General features: G+C 48.5%; 2 long non-coding RNA genes across 2 annotated transcripts; one reads left to right on the top strand and one right to left on the bottom strand.

Moving 5' to 3' along the window:
• Nucleotides 1-4613: 4613 nt before the first annotated feature.
• On the bottom strand, nt 4614-5966 carry LOC310648070. The gene is made up of 3 exons (XR_014494007.1): nt 5819-5966; nt 5295-5435; nt 4614-4846 (listed from the first exon to the last, which is right to left on the bottom strand). It is a non-coding gene; the product is annotated as an uncharacterized lncRNA (long non-coding RNA).
• Nucleotides 5967-8349: 2383 nt separating this feature from the next.
• LOC310648151 lies at nt 8350-13950 on the top strand. Its single transcript, XR_014494024.1, has 3 exons — nt 8350-8468; nt 9642-9807; nt 10443-13950. It is a non-coding gene; the product is annotated as an uncharacterized lncRNA (long non-coding RNA).
• The last annotated feature ends 6499 nt before the right edge of the window (nt 13951-20449 follow it).

Below are 20449 nucleotides of genomic sequence, written 5' to 3'. Positions count from 1 at the left end.
TCTCCCACAATGCAACGGGGTAGCGTGAAAGGGGGAGGGGCCGAGCCGGATTGGCTGTGAGGTTCCCCGCCGTGATTGGAGGCGTTGCTCTCCGGCTGGAGCCCGAGGGTGGGACTAACAGAATAGCGGAGCTGGAAGGGACCTTGCGAGGTCGTCTAGTCCAACCCCCTGGCAAAAGCAGGAAACCTCTCTCATTTCAGACGAGTCCTTGTGCCCGTCCGCTCATCCCGGGGCGCGATATGCAATGGATGCACCCGTGGTTATTTTACACATAACAGCCACAAATGCACTACAAAGACCATCTATTTAGCACAGGGCATGAAACAGTGCCCTCCTGTGGTTATTTTGGACACAATGTACTGAAAGGGACTACAAAGCTCATACATAACAAAGGGCGTGCAAAGAGTGCGCTCCTGTGGTTATTTTGAGTATAACGACGTTTTGGGGACTTCAAAGACCATATGTAACACAGGGTATGAAAAGAGTCCCCTCTTTGTAGTCCCTTTGAGTCTACTGTGCCCAAAATAACCACAGGAGGGCACCCTTTTCACACCCTGTTACATATGGTCTTTGTAGTCCCCAAAACATCGTTCTACCCAAAATAACCACATGAGGGCACTCTTTGCACGCCCTTTGTTATGTATGGGCTTTGTAGTCCCTTTCAGTACACTGTGCCCAAAATAACCAAAGGAGGGCACCCTTTTCATACCCTGTGTTACATATGCTCTTTGTAGTCCCCAAAAGGTCATTCTACCCAAAACAACCACAGGAGGGCACTCTTTGCATGCCCTTTATTATATATGGGCTTTGTAGTCCCTTTCAGTACACTGTGCCCAAAATAACCACAGGAGGGCACCCTTTTCATACCCTGTGTTACACATGGTCTTTGTAGTCCCCAAAATGTTGTTATACCCAATATAACCACAGGGGGGCACTCTTTGGATGCCATTTGTAATATATGGTCTTTGCAGTCCCCTACAGGTTGCTATGACCAAAATAACCACAGGGTGGCAGTTTTTTCATACCCTGTGGTATATATGGTCTTTGTAGTCCCTTTGAGTCTACTGTGCCCAAAATAACCACAGGAGGGCACCCTTTTATACCGTGTTACATATGGTCTTTGTAGTCCCCAAAAGTCGTTATACCCAAAATAACCACAGGAGGGCACTCTTTGCATGCCCTTTGTTATGTATGGGCTTTGTAGTCCCTTTCAGTACACTGTGCCCAAAATAACCAAAGGAGGGCACCCTTTTCATACCCTGTGTTACATATGGCCTTTGTAGTCCCCAAAAGGTCGTTATACCCAAAATAACCCCAGGAGGGCACTCTTTGCATGCCCTTTGTTATATGTGGGCTTTGTAGTCCCTTTCAGTACACTGTGCCCAAAATAACCACCAGAGGGCACTGTTACATGCCCTGTGCTATAGATGGTCTTTGTAGGGCGTTTCAGGCAGTTATGTGTAAAATAACCACAAGGGTGCATCCTTTTCATACTCTATGCTTTATATGGTCCTTGTAGTCCCTTTCAGTCCAGTGTGCCCAAAATAACCTCGGTATCCCGATCCTAGGCAAAAGGCCTACGTCTTTTAAATGGCGTTTTAAGATTATTAATAAAACCATATTAATATGAGGCCACCTTATTCTGCGCCTTTGTTGCAGCGAAAGGGCCACTTATATTAATAAGGCGCTAATAATAAAAATAGAGAATAATAACCTTAAAATGCCATTAAAAAGGATCATTTCTCTCGGCGCCCGCAATGCTCGCTTTGACCACAGGATGGCAGTTTGCCGTCCCATAACATTAGCAGAGAGGCCACCGTAGGCCTTTTCTATGGCCTCATTGCCGCTACCGCTAAGGGACGGAAAACAGTGCCCTCGTGTGGTCCAGGCCGGTGTAGCCGCCAACAAAAGAAAAACCTTTTAGATGGCTTTTTAAGATTATAATTCTTTATTAATAAAGCCTTATATATATTAGGGCATGTTATTCTGCGCCTGTGTCGCCACCCGCCGCCCTATTAATACTAATAAGGCCCTAATAATAAAGATAGAGAATAATAACCTTAAAATTCCGCGGCCGCAATACCCTGTTTGGCCACAGGATGGCAGGGTTCCCCTTCCCATAGCGTTAACATTGGGGCCGTCGTATGCCTTTTGCCAAGGATCGGGACACCGAGAAGCAAAGCGACGAAGCGCAGAGCGTCCGCTTTCACAAAGACCTTTTCCATATGGCGGACTTCCTGTCCGGTCAAATAGGCCATCCCTGTTTATTTGAAATAGACACTCCTATAATGGCCGGCTTCCTGTCCGTCCTTCTTAATACTCCCTGCCTTAATACTCCTTTCGCATCGACCTTCTCGCCATGGCGGACTTACTGTCTGTACGCTACCGTCGTCAGCCACTGCCATCGACCTTCCCAGTATGGCCGTCATCAACTTCCTGTCCATTGCCAGCATATGATAACGTAGCGAGGTGAGGTGACAGAAAGTCCGCCATGGCGACAAGGTCACTGCGAAAGGAAGTTGGCAGGGAATACTAAGAAGAACGGACAGGAAGTCGGCCATAATAGGAGGATCGATTAAAAATAAACTAGGGGAGGGCCAATTTCTACGGACAGGAACTCCCGCATATCGATAAGGTCTCTGTGAAAATGGGACGCTCTGCGCTGTTTCTTCGCTTCTCGGTGTCCCAGGCAAAAAGCTTGCGACGGAAAAGCGTGCCCTCCTGTGGTTGAACCGGGTATTGCGGCCGCAAAAAAAAGGTTTTAAATAGGATTTTAAGGTTATTGTTCTCCATCTTTATTCTTAACGTCTTATTATTAAATATTAATGTTAATATTATGTTAATATTAACGCATTATTAATGGGGTGACAGTTGGCCAGTTTGCTAAGACAGGTGCAGAATTAACTGGCCTAGTAATTAATAAGGTTTTATTAATAAAGAATAATGCTTGCTTTATGCTGATGATATGATTTTATTACCAAACTCACAAGGAGGATTACATAGGCTATTATGAAGAATCAGCTCTTATTGCCAGGATAATTCCCTAATCATTAGCAAATCTAAATCAAAAATAATGGTGTTGCAAAGACACCATCAGAGACATCAGTGGCAATTAGATGGTGAAACACATTATTAAATATTGTTAATATTTTGTTAATATTAACGCATTATTAATATTAAAAGGTTGACAGATGGCCATTTTGCTGAGACACAGGTGCAGAATTAAAGGGCCTAGTATTAATAAGGTTTTATTAATAAAGAATAATGTTGGAATTAAGATTGCCGGGAGAAATATCAACAACCTAAGGTATGAAGATGATACCACTCTAACGGCAGAAAGTGAAGAGGAACTAAAGAGCCTCTTGTTGCGGGTGAAGAAGAAGGTGGAGGGCAAGAGAAGAAGGGGACGACAGAGAATGAGGTGGCTGGATGGAATCACTGAAGCAGCAGGTGTGAACCTAAATGGACTTCAGAAGATGGTAGAGAACAGGAAGGCCTGGAGGAACGTCATCCATAGGGTCGCGATGGATCGGACACGACTTCGCAACTAACCACAACAATGAAGAATAATTATCTTAAAATGCCATTTAAAAGATTGGCACAGTTTTCTGACCCTTAAATAGCATTCAATAGCTTCAACAGATACAGAATAATAATCTTAAAATCATATTAAAATGGTTTACTTCCTTTTGTGGCTGCTATTCCTTCTTTAACCGCGGGACTCACTCTCTCACTCTAAGACTGCTTGCCAGAAAAGATGGCCTCCCTTCCTGTATGGCTAGAAAAGGACAAGGTGTTTGGTTCCTTGGAGAAGAGTTGGGACAGAAAGACGGCATGTAAAGGAACATCCTGGACTCCTTCACAAATTAATCACAACTGTATATTATGTCTGTAAACTCAAGGGTTTTCTTTGGGTTTATGTTAAATGCGTTAAAATTGCAGTTTCCTTCCCAAGAGGCAACTGCCAAAAAACAGCTACTTTGTTTAGCATTTTTTATCCGAGCCTGCAGATGCCTTTATCTCCTTTTCGGATTCATTCCTGCACTCGATAGGCAGCCACACTGTTGGGGTGAACAGATGCACACTGAAGGCAGGGCTTCAGCAGTAACAGCCCAGGGCTGCAAAACCAATTGGATTTTCTCTTCCACCTTTTCCCACAAGATTGCACGCACAACTCCTGGCCCTTTGTGTGTAGCTGGATTGTTTTCCTGCATCAGGGTGCACTGTGCGAGGGGAAGCGGCTTTGGGGATCTCTGCACCGCATGCACCCTCCTGTTGCCCCGACCGAGTGCTAGTCGGAGGTAGGCCGATGCTGAACAGGGGGTGGGGTTGGGTTGGTTTGGGTTATTGCGGCTTCTTCCTCACCAATTTTGCCTCACTTAAATGACACCCCAAACTTTGCTGGGCCCAGCGCAACATCTTTATCAATGATTTGGATAAGGGGGTAGATGGGGAACTCATCAAATTTGCAGACAACACCAAGCTGGCAGGAATAGCCAATACTCCAAAAGATAGGCTTCAGGAGGATCTGGACAGACCTGAACATTGGGTGGTATCTAACAAAATGAAATTCAATGGTGAAAAAAGTAAGGTTGTAGATTTATTTTGCTCAATACTAGTGACTGTGAGAGGGATCTTGGAGTCTTAGTGGACAATGACTTAAATATGAGCCAGCAGTCTATGGCAGCTGCCAAAAAAAGCCAACACAGTGGTAGGCTGCATTAACAGAGGGATAGAATCAAGATCACGTAAAGTATTAATACCTTTTTACAATGCCTTGGTAAGGCCACAGTTGGAATACTGCATCCAGTTTTGGTCACGACGATGTAAAAAAGATGTTGAGACTCTAGAAAGAGTGCAGAGAAGAGCAACAAAGATGATTAGGGGACTGGAGGCTAAAACATACGAAGAACGGTTGCTGGAATTAGGTATGCCTAATGAGGGATGCGGTGGCTAATGAGGGATGCGGTGGCTCAGTGGGTTAGGACGCTGAGCTTGTCGATCAGAAGGTCGGCAGTTTGGTGGGTCGAATCCCGAGTGCCGCGTAACAGAGTGAGTGCCTGTTACTTGTCCCAGTTTCTGCCAAACTAGCAATTCGAAAGCACATAAAAATTCAAGTAGAAAAATAGGGACCGCTACGGTGGGAAGGGAACAGCGTTCTGTGCGCCTCTGGCGTCTAGTCATGCCGGCCACATGACCATGGAGACGTCCTCGGACAAGCGCTGGCTCTTCAGCTTTGAAATGGAGATGAGCACCGGCCCCTAGAGTCAGAAACGTGCAATAAAAAAAATTACCTTTACTTTAATGAAGAGAAGGATGAAGGGTGACATCACAGCTGTCTTCCAATATCTCAGGGGCTGCCCCAAAGAAGAGGGAGTCAAGCTGAAGGCAGGACAAGAAGCAACAGATGGAGACTAGTCAAGGAGAGAAGCAACCTGGAATTAAGAAGAAATTTCCTGAGAGTCAGAACAAAATACCTGTGGAACAACCTGCCTTCAGAAGTTGTGAATGCTCCAACACTGGAAGTTTTTAAGAAGAAACTGGACAACCATTTATTTGTCTGAAATGGTATAGGCCGGGTTTCCTGCCTGAGCAGGGGGTTGGACTAGATGACCTCCATGGTCCCTTCCAATTATTGTTATTATTATTAAATACAAACGTACATACGTGCAATCTCCTTAAAGAAATAGCAGGGCGGGCGGTCAGCTGAGGGGAGAGGACCAAATGAGGGCCAGGGTGGCGGGAGGGGGGACGGGGGGATCCCCCGCTAACGAGGTAATAGACAAACCCGGGTTTCTTCTGGAATGACTCGGGTTACCTGCGGCTCTGCCAGGCTTCTCTTTTGCCTTCTTGCGGCCTTGCCGGTAGACGCGCAGCCAGGTATCATAGAGCGGAAAAGAGGACGGGAAAAAGCAGGGAAGCGTGCTGCCAATGGACAGGAAGTTGATGACGGCCATACTGGGAAGGACTTCGTCGAATGCACTGGCGGACCACCGTAGCGTAGCTGACTGACAGGAAGTCCGCCATGGCGAGAAGGTCGTTGCGAAAGGAAGTTGGCAGGGAAGACTAAAATGGACGGACAGGAAGTCGGCCATTATAGGAGTGTCGATTCGAAATAAACTGGGGGATGGCCAATTTGAACGGACAGGAAGTTTGCCATATTGAGAAGGTCTCTGCGAAAGCGGACGCTCTGCGCTTTAGTGCTTCGCTTCTCGGTGTCCCAGTTCTTTGCAAAAGGCCTATGACGGCCACAATGTTAATGCTATGGGAGGGAAACCTGCCATCCTGTGGCCAAATCGGGTATTGCGGCCGCCGCATTTTAAGGTTATTATTCTTTAAATTTATTATTAGCGCCTTATTAATATTAATAGGGCGGCGGGTGGCGACGCAAGCGCCCGAAAAGATGCCCTAATATTAATAAGGTTTTATTAATAAAGAATAATAATCTTAAAACGCCATTTAAATGATTTTTCTTTCGTTGGCTGCTACAACGGCCTGGACCACAGGGGGGCACTGTTTTCCGTCACTCAGATATAGCGACATTAAGGCCATAGAAAAGGCCGTGCTTAGAGAGGTCTCTGTGAAAGGAAATTAGGGGAATAATGAAAAAGAAATGACCGGAAGTCCGCCTTGATGGAAAGGTCCTAGTTCAAACGTCCTGGGAGACCACCGATATCAACAGGCAGGAAGTCCGCCTGGCCGAGAAGGTCTTTCGGAGTTTACACGTGAGGAACGAGACGGGGAACATGCGCAGAAGGCCGACCGAAGCGACTCCTCCCTTTCGGAGAAGCGTAGAGTGGCGACGCTTCGGCGGACGGTCTGCGCTTTGTCGTTTCGCTTCTCGGTGTCCTGATCCTAGGCAAAAGGCCTACGACGGCCTTTTGGGACCGGAAACTGCCATCCTGTGGCCAAGCTGGGTATTACGTCCGCCGCATTTTAAGGTTATTATTTTCTATCTTTATTATTAGCGCCTTATTAATATTAATACGGCGGCGGGTGGCGACACAGGCGCAGGATAAGATGCCCTAATATTAATAAGGTTTTATTAATAAAGAATAATAATCTTAAAACGCCATTTAAAAGGTTTTTCTTTTGTTGACTGCTACACCGGCCTGGACCACACGAGGGCACTGTTTTCTGTCCCTTAGCGATAGCGGCATTGAGGCCTATGACGGCTCCAATGTTATTGCTATGGGACGGAAAACCGCCATCCTGTGGTCAAAGCGGGAATTGCAGCCGCCAAGAGAAATAATCCTTTTTAATGGCATTTTAAGGTTATTATTTTCTATCTTTATTAATAGCGGCTTATTAATATTAATATTAAGTGGTAGCCTAATATTAATAAGGTTTTATTAATAAAGCATAATAACCTCAAAAAGCCATTTAAAAGGCGTAGCCGTAGGCATTTTACCTAGGATCGGGATAGCGAGGTTATTTTGGGCACAGTGGACAGAAAGGGACTACAAAGACCATATAAAGCACAGGGTATGAAAAGGATGCACCCCTGTGGTTATCTTACACATAACAGTCACAAACGCACTACAAAGACCATCTATATAGCACAGGGCATGAAAAGAGTGCCCTCCTGTGGTTATTTTGGGCACAGTGGACTGAAAGGGACTACAAAGACCATATATAGCAAAGGGCATAAAACAATGCCCTCCTCTGGTTATTTTGGGCATAGTGACCTGAAGATGACTACAAAGACCATATAGCACAGGGCATGAAAAGAGTGCCCTTCTGTGGTTATTTTGGGTACAGTGGACTGAAAGGGACTACAAAGACGATATATAACAAAGAGCATGAAAACAGTGCCCTCCTGTGGTTATTTTGGGTGTAGCGACTTGCATGGGACTACAAAGACCATATATAACAAAGGGCATGCAAAGAGTACATTCCTCTGGTTATTTTGGGCAGAGGAGACTGAAAAGGACTACAAACAGGGCATTTTTTATGCCCTGGGCTATAGATGGTCTTTGTAGTTGCTTTCAATCCACTGTGCCCAAAATAACCACAGGAGGGCACGGTTTCATGCCCTGTGCCATAGATGGTCTTTGTAGTGCGTTTCAGGCTGTTATGTGTAAAATAACCACGGGTGCATCCATTCCATATCGTGCCCCGGGATGAGCGGACGGGCACAAGGACTCGTCTGAAATGAGAGAGGTTTCCTGCTTTTGCCAGGGGGTTGGACTAGACGACCTCGCAAGGTCCCTTCCAGCTCCGCTATTCTGTTAGTCCCACCCTCGGGCTCCAGCCGGAGAGCAACGCCTCCAATCACGGCGGGGAACCTCACAGCCAATCCGGCTCGGCCCCTCCCCCTTTCACGCTACCCCGTTGCATTGTGGGAGAGAAGGGCTCGTTCTCACGTTGCACTCGCAGCTGCGGAGGGAAGCTCGGCCAGCATGGCTCCCACCGCCGCCCCCCAAAGCTCCGCGGCGCTTGCAAGCCCGGCCAGCCAAGGGCAGGAGGTGAGTCCCGGGCCAAGGGGGGCGTCCTTGCAAGAAGTGGGGTGGGTAGGGGCCCTTCCGGGATTGGGCGGGGGGGGCAGCCCCGCAAACTCGTGAGAATGGGGAATTGGGTTAGTTTCCTCCTTGCGTTTACACGCATTCTGCCCCGACTCTTGTTGCAAACCCAGGGGGGAAGAAGCGTTGCGTTGTGTTGCAACGCCTGGCAGTGCGTTCGTTGGGTGCCGGCATGGAGGAACAGGTGCCATGTCCCCCAGGTGCCACCCAACGCGTGTATTGCGTGCTCGTGTGAACGAATGCGCTGCAGACTCTGGGGACGCCCCGCGGCGTGGCCTGGAACGCAGCGAGCGAACAGGCTTCCTTTGCCCGTTAATTAATCCAAACCCAGGTTATCAAATGTAGCTGGGGTGTCTTCAAACATGGCTTGTGGACTTCAACTCCCAGAATTCCTCAGCCAAGCCTGGCTGAGGAATTCTGGGAGTTGAAGTCCACAAGTCAAAAGGGCCAAGTTTAAAGAGCAACCTAACTTATCTCATCCGAACCTGCTGACTTGGGCGGGACAATTAGGGAATGAGCAACACCTGGATAGTTTGATTGACGGCCAGTTGGGAGCAGGTTACCTTTGCAGCAGCTTCTGAGGCAAATGAATTTTAATTTCTTAAAAATAAATAGAATTTTTTAAATATAAAATGGAGGCTGTTTAAAACCTGTTGTTGTAATTTGTGGACCTGAGAATTTTGAAGCCCTTTTGGTGAATTCAGTTTGGGGAGATGTTGGAGAGTCCTGGGTGCGAATCTCTTTTGAGTTATTTCATTTATTTTTATTTGTTTAGTCACCACAGTGGCTCTGGCAGTTAAATGGGATTCAAAATTCAGGAGAAGCAAGTGACAAGGCCTCCTAATAATAAATTGTTAGAAATAATTGATAAATAGATAAGTTATAAATTCTAAAACAATCCAGGATGTCTGTTGGGCTTTGGCCGTTAATTGGTTTTTATGCATTTATGAAATCTCTCTCTACTAGTAGGAATTCTGTTCCTACTTTCTAGGAAACAAAACCCATAATATAGCGCTTTTGAAATCTGTAGGGTTTATTAGCATTTTTTAAAAAAAAAATACTTCCTGGCTGGAAGATATATATAAACTTAAATTCCTTAAACTCTTCTCTGTTGTGCAGGAAAATAAAGAAAGGTCATGCATCTGAGCATAAAGATAAGCGCTCTCGACTAAAGGAAGGAGATCTGGAATTTTACAAGTTTCTGGAAGAAAATCACAAGACTTTGCTTAATTGTGATGACTCGGATGAAGAGAAGAACCATCACGTGTTGCCTGAAAAATGAGAGGTAATTAATTTATTTTCAATATGACTGAACATCAGGAATCGCCTGACTGCTGATAATTAGCTCTCTGATGCCAGTTAGACTTTATCACAGTGTCACTGAAAATGGTGGAGAACTGGAAGTCACTTCCTCTCTCCTCCTTTTTCTCTCCCCATTTTTCTCTCACGCTTTCTTTTTTCTTTCTGTCTTTCCCTTCCTTTCCCTTCCCTTGGCATGCTCAGGAATTCTGGGAGTTGAAGTCCACAGGTCATAAAACGGCCATCGTTCATATGGAGAGGAGACCTTCCCCCACACACACACCTTTATTTCTAGGACTTGGGTTTTGGAAGCCTCCCTCTTTACAGGGTTGTGCCCCCCCATCAAATAAAATGTGTGTGTGGGGGGGAAATAAAGATTTTATTCTCCTTGATCCTCCATCTCCTTTACAAAAACCCTGGTGCTTTGCTTATTTATTGCTCTATTTATTATTAAACCTTATATTCTGCCCACCTCACCATTCCCATCTTGCCCCCTCCTGAGCTCTGCAGACGATCCATTAATTAGCACCAGACATTAATTAGCACCCAGCTGCCTTTTCTTCCCCCCTCCTTGTCCCCAATGAGGTTGGATTGACACCAAGTCTTTCTTTCCTTCTCCAGGAGACGAGAAGGCTGCGACTCAACGGAGGATGGGAAACCGCTGTCTCGGGCAGAGTTGCAACAGCTGGCGCAAGGAGGAGAGGACCCGGTGGAAGACTTGGATTTTTCCGATGGAGACCGATGGATGGACAGACTGGAGGGTAGGGGGGGCACGGGTGGGGAAGGGGCTGCATTGTTCCAGCTGGCCCTGAAGCCGAATTTGTGCACTGGAGGCACAGGCCAGAAAATTTGTCAGCCGGCAGGGGAGCCGTAAAAAACCTCTGCCCCGGTGGCTGCAAAAACTGCCTCTTTAGAATAATGTGGGTTCTTAAAACCATCTCAAAACAGAAAAGAAAAAAGAGGCCAGCCTTCAATGCTGCCCCTTCCTCTTCTGGAGACGCAGAGATGAAGATCAACTTCCCACCGCAGTTGCAGCCGGAACACTTTTACGGATCATTTTTTATAAAGACTTGGCTCTTTTTTGGACCAAACCCAGCAGGAAGAGCTGGACGGGACAGCACAGTGCATGCTTTGAATCCACACACCCCCCAATTCCCCCCAATGTTTATTTCTGTATGGGAAGGGAAGGTTTGCGTTGGTTCTCGGCTTGTAAAAACAGCCTGTTGTCAATTTCTTTCAAACGCCTGGATCTCTTTGCACTGAAACTGCAGCGGGCAAAACGGCTGGATCCCGATGGAGAAACGTTTTGCCCTGCAGCTTTCACTGCATTGTGACCCACTGCATTGCGACCTTTTTCACCCCACCTGTGGTGCCCACCAGGAACTGAGACCCACACACTTGTTTTTTGACGTCACCTGACAGGTCAGTTCTAGGATAAGGAGTTAGCAAATCTTATGTCTTTAGCTTGGCTAAAGAACCATGTTTTGTGGTTTATGGAGATGCACTTGAAATGCAAGCCCTTTGTGGTACATTTGGTCCCCATAAATCTGAAAACATGGCTGCTCTAGCTTTTTAAACTGGATGGGAGGGCGAAGGCATAATGGCTATTAGGATTGTGTAGATTCGGGTTGTAGGACAAAGTTAAGGTGTCAGAAGAACTTGGATCAGGGTTTTTTAACCTTAACTTGAAGATGTGTGGACTTCAAATTCCAGAACTCTTGAGTGTTGAAACCCACACATCTTGCTAAGGGGGAGAAACTCTGATCTCTAGGGTCATGTAAACCCACCAGGTATGTCAAGAACTGAACTCTTGCTTTCGGAAAGCCAAACGGCTCTTGGAAGGCTGGACTTCAGTTCCCAGAAATCGGCAGCTTTTAAAACACTTTGGGAGTTAAAGCTTGCCCATTGAAAGATGGAAATTTCAAAGGGATGAGTTTTAGCTCCCGGAAATCTTAGCAATCCTAGGCTAGATAAGTTTTAAGGATTGAGGTCCCCTTCCCACCCACCCACCCCCCCAATTCCCAAGGACACCAGATGGCTGCGACTTAATTTCCAGCTGTCTCCAGCACATGGACTGGACTCTGATCTCCAGGGTCATGTAAACCCACCAGCTAGGTCAAGAACTGAACTCTTGCTTTCAGAAAGCCAAATGGCTCTTGGAAGGCTGGACTTCAGTTCTCAGAAATCAGTTTTAAAACACTTTGGGAGTTAAAGCTTGCCCGTTGAAAGATGCAAATTTCAAAGGGATGAGTTTTAGCTCCCGGAAATCTTAGCAATCCTAGGCTAGATAAGTTTTAAGGATTGAGGTCCCCTTCCCACCCGCCCCAAACCACACATGGTGCTAAGGGAGAGATACCCTGATCTCCAGGGTCATGTAAACCCACCAGGTAGGTCAAGGACTAAACTCTTGCTTTCAGAAAGCCAAACGGCTCTCGGAAGGCTGGACTTCAGTTCCCAGAAATCGGCAGCTTTTAAAACACTTTGGGAGTTAAAGCTTGCCCATTGAAAGATGGAAATTTCAAAGGGATGAGTTTTAACTCCTGGAATTAATTTAATTTAGCTCCTGCGACTTAATCTCCAGCAGTCTCCAGCACATGGACTGGAGAATTCTGGAAACTGAAGTTCGCTAATCTTGGAGATGGCTCCATGCTGTCTCTTGGTGGGGCGTCCCAGTTCTGAATTCTAGGACTTGGGGAGTCTGCCAATCTGGGAGACAAATCCCATGAAAGGTAAGTGGTGAGCCTCTAACTTAATTCTGTTAGGAATTCTGGAGCTTGCAGTCCCCCAATCCAGGAGACAGGTCAATGTCCTGTAGACGATGGGTCTCCAATTCTTCTGAATTCTGGGTTCAGAATTCTGGGACTTGGGAGTCTTCCATCACAGAGGGCATAGGATACCCTAGTTCCTACAATACCAGGTGGGTGCCATTCAATCTCTGGTGTTCTCCAGCACGCAGACTGGAGAATTCTGGGAATTGAAGATCATCTTGGAGGTAGAAGTCCCAGGTCTTCTAGGTGGGCTTCCACAGGATTCTACTAAAAATTGAATGGGAAACCTTCAGTTCCCAGAACTCTGCAACCTTGGGGTGTAGAGTTATGGGGAATGAAGTTAACTTCCCATACAGATGGGAGGGCAAACAGATGGAAGGTAAACGGGTGGAACCCAGATTTCTCCTGATAGAGCTTTGGCCCCCCATAAAGCTTGGCAACATAGCTGGATAATTCTGGGAACTAAGATCATCCATGTTGGGGTTGGGGTGTGTCATTCTCCATACTTAAGAGGTTTTGGGGCTGAGGTCCACTTATTTGGGATGTGCAGAACTTGGGTTCCTTTGAGCTGTGAGATTGCAAATCCCAAATGTACAGGAATTGAAGTTCTTTAAGCCATTCCCACCCATCCACCCACCCCAAATGGGTGCACCTCAGTCCTGAAGACTTGGCAGGCTTAAAGATGGGTGGACTTCAGCCTTGGTTGGAAGTCTACCCAACTTAAAACTTGTCAAAGTTGAGAAAAGGTGTTGTAGAATCTCAACCCAGCCCCAATCTCCCCAGCAACTGGGCAGGTGAGCCAGAAAACAGGTGTGTCTTGAGGTAAGTCTGCAGTTCCTACCTTCTAAGCAGACATGCACAATGTGTCCAAAATAGGGGCCTCTTGGCTCCAAGACCTCGGCACTTAATTTCAATGATACACTTGTGCATGCCTACTTGCAGGAAGGGCTGCACAGAGGGCGCAAGCTCTGTGCATGGTGGGTCACGCCCTGGAAGGCTGGAGGGGGGTGGAAAAAGGGTCAGGGGCCAGCCCTGGTACAAGGGGAGGCTGGCGAGGAGGTCTGGGGCGTCCAAGCCCACTGGGGCAGCCTCAGGCATCCCAGGGCCTCTCTTGCCAGCTCCTCTTGCGCCACGGTTGAAGTTGAGGGTCTTGGGGGGGGCTGGGGGAGGCTGAGAGGTCGGGGAAGGGCGGAGGGCAGCTGCCAAGGTCCTTGGCTCTGGGGGGGGCATTTTGCCCACTTCAAGCCAAAGACATTGGCAAGCTGCTCTCTCTGCGCCCCCCCCCTCCTGAGCCTCCCTCAGCCCCCACCAATGCCCTTGGCTTCAATCCTGGCCTAGAGGGGGCCTTGGGGGGAGGGGAGGTCCTGGGAGGGGGGGGGGAAGACCTCCCCCTTCCTCCCAGGACCTCCCCTCCCCCCAAGGCCCCCTCTAGGCCAGGATTGAAGCCAAAGGGGTGGGGGGGGTTGGGAGGGTGGGTGGGTTGGGGGGAGGGGGGGTGGGGAGGGGTGGGTGGGTTGGGGAGGGGGGAGGGTGTGGGTGGGAGGGTGGGGAACCAGAGGGGGGGTGTACTTCTTGTTTTCTTGACCTCTAATAAAGATTGTGAAAAGTGCAGCATCCCGCCTCTTTCTTTCCCCTCCCACCCCGCCCACCCTCCCCCCCACCCTCCCCCCCCACCCCACCCTCCCCCCATTTCCCTCCCTCCTCTTGGTTCCCCTCCCCATCTTTGGCCTCAAGGGGTGCCTGAGGTAGGGAGGGGCAGGCCCTGGGTGCCCCCCCAGGCTTGCCAGGGTGGATGGCGCATCTTCCCAGGGCTCCCCTCCTCTTCCCCTCCCTCCCTCCACCCCAGGAGGGCTGCTGGGGGCTAAGGGGAAGTGGGGAAAGCCCTGGAAGGAGGTTGGAAGCTGGGGGGTGGGTCTCCTTGCCGAACACTCCATCTCTTCCCGTCCTAGCTCCCTTGGTGCCATCTGGCAGGGACCCCGTGGGTGGCAAAGAATCAGGAGGGAAAGGGAGGGCCCGGGGGGGGGGAGGAATGGGCAGGCTCTCCCCAACATTTAAAGGGAGGAGTTTGTGCCTGCCGATGCCCCCCCCTTCACCCCAGGGCCTCCCATTCCCTCCTTTGCCTGCACCTGTGGCACCAGGGGAGTTGGGAAGGGGAGAGAAAGGGGGCGTTGGCAAGGAGCCCTGGCAAGGAGCCACCCCGTCAGCCTCCAACCTCCTTCCAGGGCTCTCCCCACCTCCGTCTAGCCCCCAGCAGCCCTCCTGGGGGGGAGGGAGGGAGGGGAAGAGGAGGGGAGCCCTGGGAAGATGCCCCATCCACCCTGGCAGGCCTGGGGGGGCACCCAGGGCCTGCCCCTCCCTACCTCGGGGACCCCTTGGGGCCAAAGATGGGGGGGCCAAGAGGAGGGAGGGAAATGCAGGTGCTGGGAAGATTGGGAGGGGCAGGCAGGCCAGGTGTTTGGAGGGCTAAGTCTGCCTCTCTAAGACCCTGGCCTGCCTGTCCCCCCTCCTCCTTCCCAGCACCTGTACCCTCCACCCCCAACTTACCTGTTCTTACCTGTTCTCCGTGTCCTTTGCCGTCTGGTGGGGTTCCCACAGCCGGTACCATCCCATACTTACCCGCTTTGGTCTAAGCTGGCTCAGACCAAGTAACCTGGGCTGTGTGTACCCACCGCCCTCTCCCCCAATACTTTAATGTTCCCTGTCCCCAGGAATCTAAGTTGTGAAGGACGCACCCCGACACGTACCTGTTTTTATAAACTGAGTGAACTCTTCATTTTTATTGTTATTTCAATTGCTTTGCTGGAAAGCCTTAATTTTAAAGTGATGGATACTTTGACATGAAGCTAAGGTCCCACTGAGCTATCTTGGCTTAAGTGTGGTTTCTGTTCAAAATGCACCAGGGGAGGGGGGAGGGGAGAAAAAGACTGCAGGGGTGTTTTAAAAGTTTGGCCCCTGCATTCTTTTTTCCACCAAAATGGGCAAGCACGCGCACACACACACACACACACAGGTTGAAAGCTGGCAAGGGCTCCATGTTAACTCCTGGGTGTGGATACCAGGGAATATGTGCAATTCCGTATCCTCACCCAAGCTGCCTTGCCTTTTTTTTTAAAAAAAAAAACACCCTGCATTCTTTGTGCACAAAAGCCAATTAAAATGGAGCTTACCTCTCTGTTGCATGCGCACACACGCACAGACACAGAGGAGAATGTAGCTCAGGGTTGAACTGAAGTCCCTGGTGCTCTCCGATTTTGGCTTTGCTGCAGACGATTCGTTACCCAACTAGGTACCATCATCCATGCATTAATGAGCTTACCTAGTTGGGTAATGAAATGTCTGCAAGGCAGCAACGTCAGAGAGCACCAAGACAGACATACACACACTCCCTCTCTTTCACACTCAATCACTCATTCACACACACACACAGACACACTGAAAGCTGGTAAGGGCTCCATGTTAACTCCTGGGTGTGGATACCAGGGAAAATATGCAATTCCATATCCTCACCCAGGCTGCCCTGCCTTTTTAAAAAAATCAAACCCTGCATTCTTTGTGCACAAAAGCCAATTAAAATGGAGCATACCTGTGTTGCGCGCGCACACGCATACACGAGAATGTAGCTCAGGGTTGAACTGAAGTTCCTGGTGCTCTCCGAGTTTGGCTTTGCTGCAGGTAACTAATGAGGTTACCTAGTTGGGTAATGAAACATCTCCAAGGCAGCAAGCTCAGAGGGCACCAAGACACACCTGGGTGTGGATACCAGGGAAAATGTGCAATTCCATATCCTCACCCAGGCTGCCCTGCCTTTTTGAAAAAAACCAAAGCAAAACCCTGCATTATTTGTGCACAAAAGCATATCTCTGTGTTGTATCTGCACACACACAGACACACAGAGGAGAATGTAGCTCAGGGTTGAACTCAAGTCCCTGGTGCTTTCCGAATTTGGTTTTCTTGCAGACGTTTCGTTACCGAACTAGGTAACGTCATCCATACACTAATGAGGTTACCTAATCGGGTAATGAAATGTCTGCAAGGCAGCAACCTCAAAGGGCACCAGGACAATCTCTCTCTCTCTCTCTCTCTCTCTCTCTCTCTCTCTCTCTCTAACGCACACAGAAACACAGGCAGACACACGGTTGAAAGCTGGCAAGGGCTCCATATTAACTCCTGGGTGTGGATACCAGGGAAAATGTGCAATTGCATATCCTCACCCAGGCTGCCCTGCCTTTTTGAAAAAAAAACAAAGCAAAACCCAGCATTCTTTGTGCACAAAAGCCAATTAAAATGGAGCATAGCTCTGTGTTGTATGCCATGCACACACAGAGAATGTAGCTCAGGGTTGAACTAAAGTCCCTGTTGCTCTCCGAGTTTGGTTTTCTTGCAGATGTTTTGTTTACCCAACTAGGTAACGTCATCCATGCACTAATGAGGTTACCTAGTTGGGCAATGAAACATCTGCAAGGCAGCAACCTCAGAGGGCACCAAGACAATCAATCTCTCTCTCTCTCTCTCTCTCTCTCTCTCTCTCTCTCTCACTCACACACACACACACACACACACACACACACACACACACACAGAGACACAGGCAGACACACGGTTGAAAGCTGGCAAGGGCTCCATATTAACTCCTGGGTGTGGATACCAGGGAAAAGCAAAACCCTGCATTATTTGTGCACAAAAGCATATTAAAATGGACAATATCTCTGTGTTGTATGTGCACACACCCAGACACAGAGGAGAATGTACCTCAGGGTTGAACTCAAGTCCCTGTTGCTCTCCGAGTTTGGTTTTCTTGCAGACGTTTCGTTATCCAACTAGGTAACGTCAACCATGCAGTAATGAGGTTACCTAGTTGGGTAATGAAACGTCTGCAAGGCAGCAAGCTCAGAAGGCAGCAAGACAATCTCTCTAACACACACACACCCTTCCAGAAGGGAAGCACTGGGATTCCCCCAAGTACAATATCCTACCTGTTTCTGTCTGTCTTTTTCCTAACAACTCCCAGGGCAGGGAATCTGCTGCTGATGGACTCTTCTAAGGAGCAAATGCCTAGAAAGGGCCGGATGGGGACAAGCAATAAAAGCAACACAATGCACACCAAAGATAGAAACAGAAAGTCAAAGAAAAAGGAAGAAGGTAGTCCACAGGACTGGCTGTGCCGTATCATGCAAAAAATAAACATGACGTAGAGTTCAGACGCTGGATCGCTTCGTCTTTGGTATTACTTCAAAAGCTGCCTTCCGGTGGAGGGTGGGCGAAGCTCCGTGGGAGGCGATTTTCAATCCGTGGGCTGCAGGCCGGGCGGTTGGAGTGGGAAATCCACCGGGAAGCTGGCCATCTACAACACCCGGCCCACCCTCTTGGCTACCTGGAGAAAAAACAGCAAGAAAAAGGGAAATAAGGCACCTGCACAAACAGCAGCAGCAAGAGGCATTAAAAAATGGGTGGTTTCGATTTTGACAAGCAAAATGCACGGCCAAGAAGTCAGATTCACTTAAGAACTGTGGCAAGAACAGCGATAAAATGGGTCAAAATTCCCTTAACAAATGTGTCACAACAAATGTTGAGAACTATCACAAATGTTGAGAGCTATCTGTTTATCGTAAGGAAAGCTTGTATCCTACCTAGCCTGTTCCATCAGCTATGTTACTATGTTCATGGACCTGACTTTTCTTTTTTAGAGCAGCACTGAAAAATGTGATTTCTCCCACTTTGCCAGGCCAGCTAAAAGCCCGGAAGCCAGGTTTCCCAGCCTTAAGGCTCTTGCAAACTTGGGGAAGAGATTCCCTCATAAACCGGGTTAAGTCTCCTCCACAATGCTAGCCGGGGTTTTAAGCTGCACTTTCTCTGGGCACCGTTCTAATTTTTGGAAGACTGTCTGGCTGCTTCCTAGTTTTTGCATTCTGTTGGGTTTCATTCGCTAGCGCATTGCCAGAGCACTTTGGCTAAAGGCCACTTTAGAAATAAAATAATAAAGAAACCCAAAGAGTTAAATTGGATTGAACTACGGGGCTCAATATAAAGAAACAGTTCATCATGGAATGACAGGACAGGTTCTTTACAATGATGACTGTGGTCCAGATCTGATATTGTAATCAATACATAGCACTGGACTTTGTGAATAGTGCATTAAGTAGTCACAAATCTATATAACTGTAAACTGACAAACTTGTCTCTTAACAACTTATTATGGCAATCTACAAGACAGCCTTAATAGAATGAAGATATAATATCTCTATAGCATTCCTCTAATTTAAAAAGCTAAAAGTCTGTTTTAAACGTTAGATAAATTTAATTTGGGATGACTTGTTATATGACTTGTTATATGCTACGGCTTAGCACACGGACAGCAAACCAGCGTCTTTCCCCCTCGGCAACTCTGCCTGTGCCAAGGTGAAAGGACACAAGCCATGATTTAACCCCGGGCGGACCTCTAAACCACCGCTGATAAACAAACCAGGGAGCAACCGTGGTTGGCCTGTTTCCAAGCAGAAACAGTTGGCCACGTTATCTACCTAGTATGAGAGTTGCCCAGCTAGCAAAACCGAAGCGGAGGCTGGGGCCCGGAGCCGCTTCGGCTACACGTGTCCGGCTGCCCCTATCAGGAGCCCCGCCCGGCTGCATTCGCACAACCTGCCCGACCCGGGTCCGGGATTCACCCCTTTTAGCTCGGCTCCAACGCCTCCCCCGCCGGAGGAGAGCGAGGAAGAGGGAAAGATTCCCCCCTCCCTTCCCGGCCTTGCTAGGGCAGCTCAGGAGGACCAGCACCATGGGGCCGGTAGTCCGGCACTCAGTGACAAAGGGCCTCCCGGCGGCCGGACCTCACCTCCTTTGCCGGGCTCGGGGAGCAGCTTCTCCACCCGGCGGCGGCGCTTCATCTCCCCCCGACGCGGCTCCCCAACTGCGGCCATGGCGAGGCTGCAAAACGGCTGCCCAGACCAGGCCCGACTGGAGGACTGCTCTTCCCACTTCCGGTTGAGGAGGGAGGAAAAGAGGGGAACTTCCGGGAGGCCTCCCGTTGGCCAGCACGGGAAAACTTAGACGAGCTACCATAGAGCTACGCAGAGGGCGGGATAGAGCGACGCCCAACCCGTGACGCTCTATGAATAAAGAACGAATCCTTGCTATTCTTCTCCCCTAAAAAGGAAGGAAAGAGAGGCCTTGCTGAAACGGTGCCCGAGACGCATGTTTGGGCGTCATGCACGAGGAAGGGGACGCTCTGCGCTTTGGTGCTTCGCGTCTCGCTGTCCCGATCCTGCGCAATAAGCCTAAGACCGCCCCAATGTTAATGCTATGGGAAGGAGAACCCTGCCATCCTGTGGCGCAAGCGGGTATTGCGGCCGCCGCATTTTAAGCTTATTAATCTCTAACTTTATTATTAGCACCTTATTAATATTAATAGGGTGACGAGTGGCGACACGGGCGAAGGATAAGATGCCCTAATATTAATAAGGTTTTATTAATGAGGAATAATAAACTTAAAACGCTATTTAAAAGGTTTTTCTTTTGCTGGCTGCTACACCGGCTTTGACCACAGGAGGACACTGTTTTCGGTCCTTTAGCGATAGCGGCATTGAGGCCTATGACGGCCCAAATGCTAATGCTATGGCACGGAAAAATGCCATCCTGTGGTCAAACCGGAATTGCCGCCGCCGAGAGAAATAAACCTTTTAAATAGAGTTTTAAATCTACGGATTATAACTTGTTGATCGGGCCCAAAGTCCGCCGTGCCCAGAGAGGTCTCTGTGAAAGGAAGTTGGAGGATTACTAAGAGGAAAGGACCGGACGTCGGCCATGATGGAAAGGTCTTTTTTTTTTATAAGGCCCTGACGGACGGCGTATTTGTTCGGACAGGAA

This window comes from Vipera ursinii, assembly GCF_947247035.1.
Source record: "Vipera ursinii genome assembly, chromosome: 17".
Lineage (NCBI taxonomy): Eukaryota > Metazoa > Chordata > Lepidosauria > Squamata > Viperidae > Vipera > Vipera ursinii.
The sequence above is the reverse complement of the archived record's forward strand: the minus strand, read 5'-3'. Positions and strand labels throughout refer to the sequence as shown.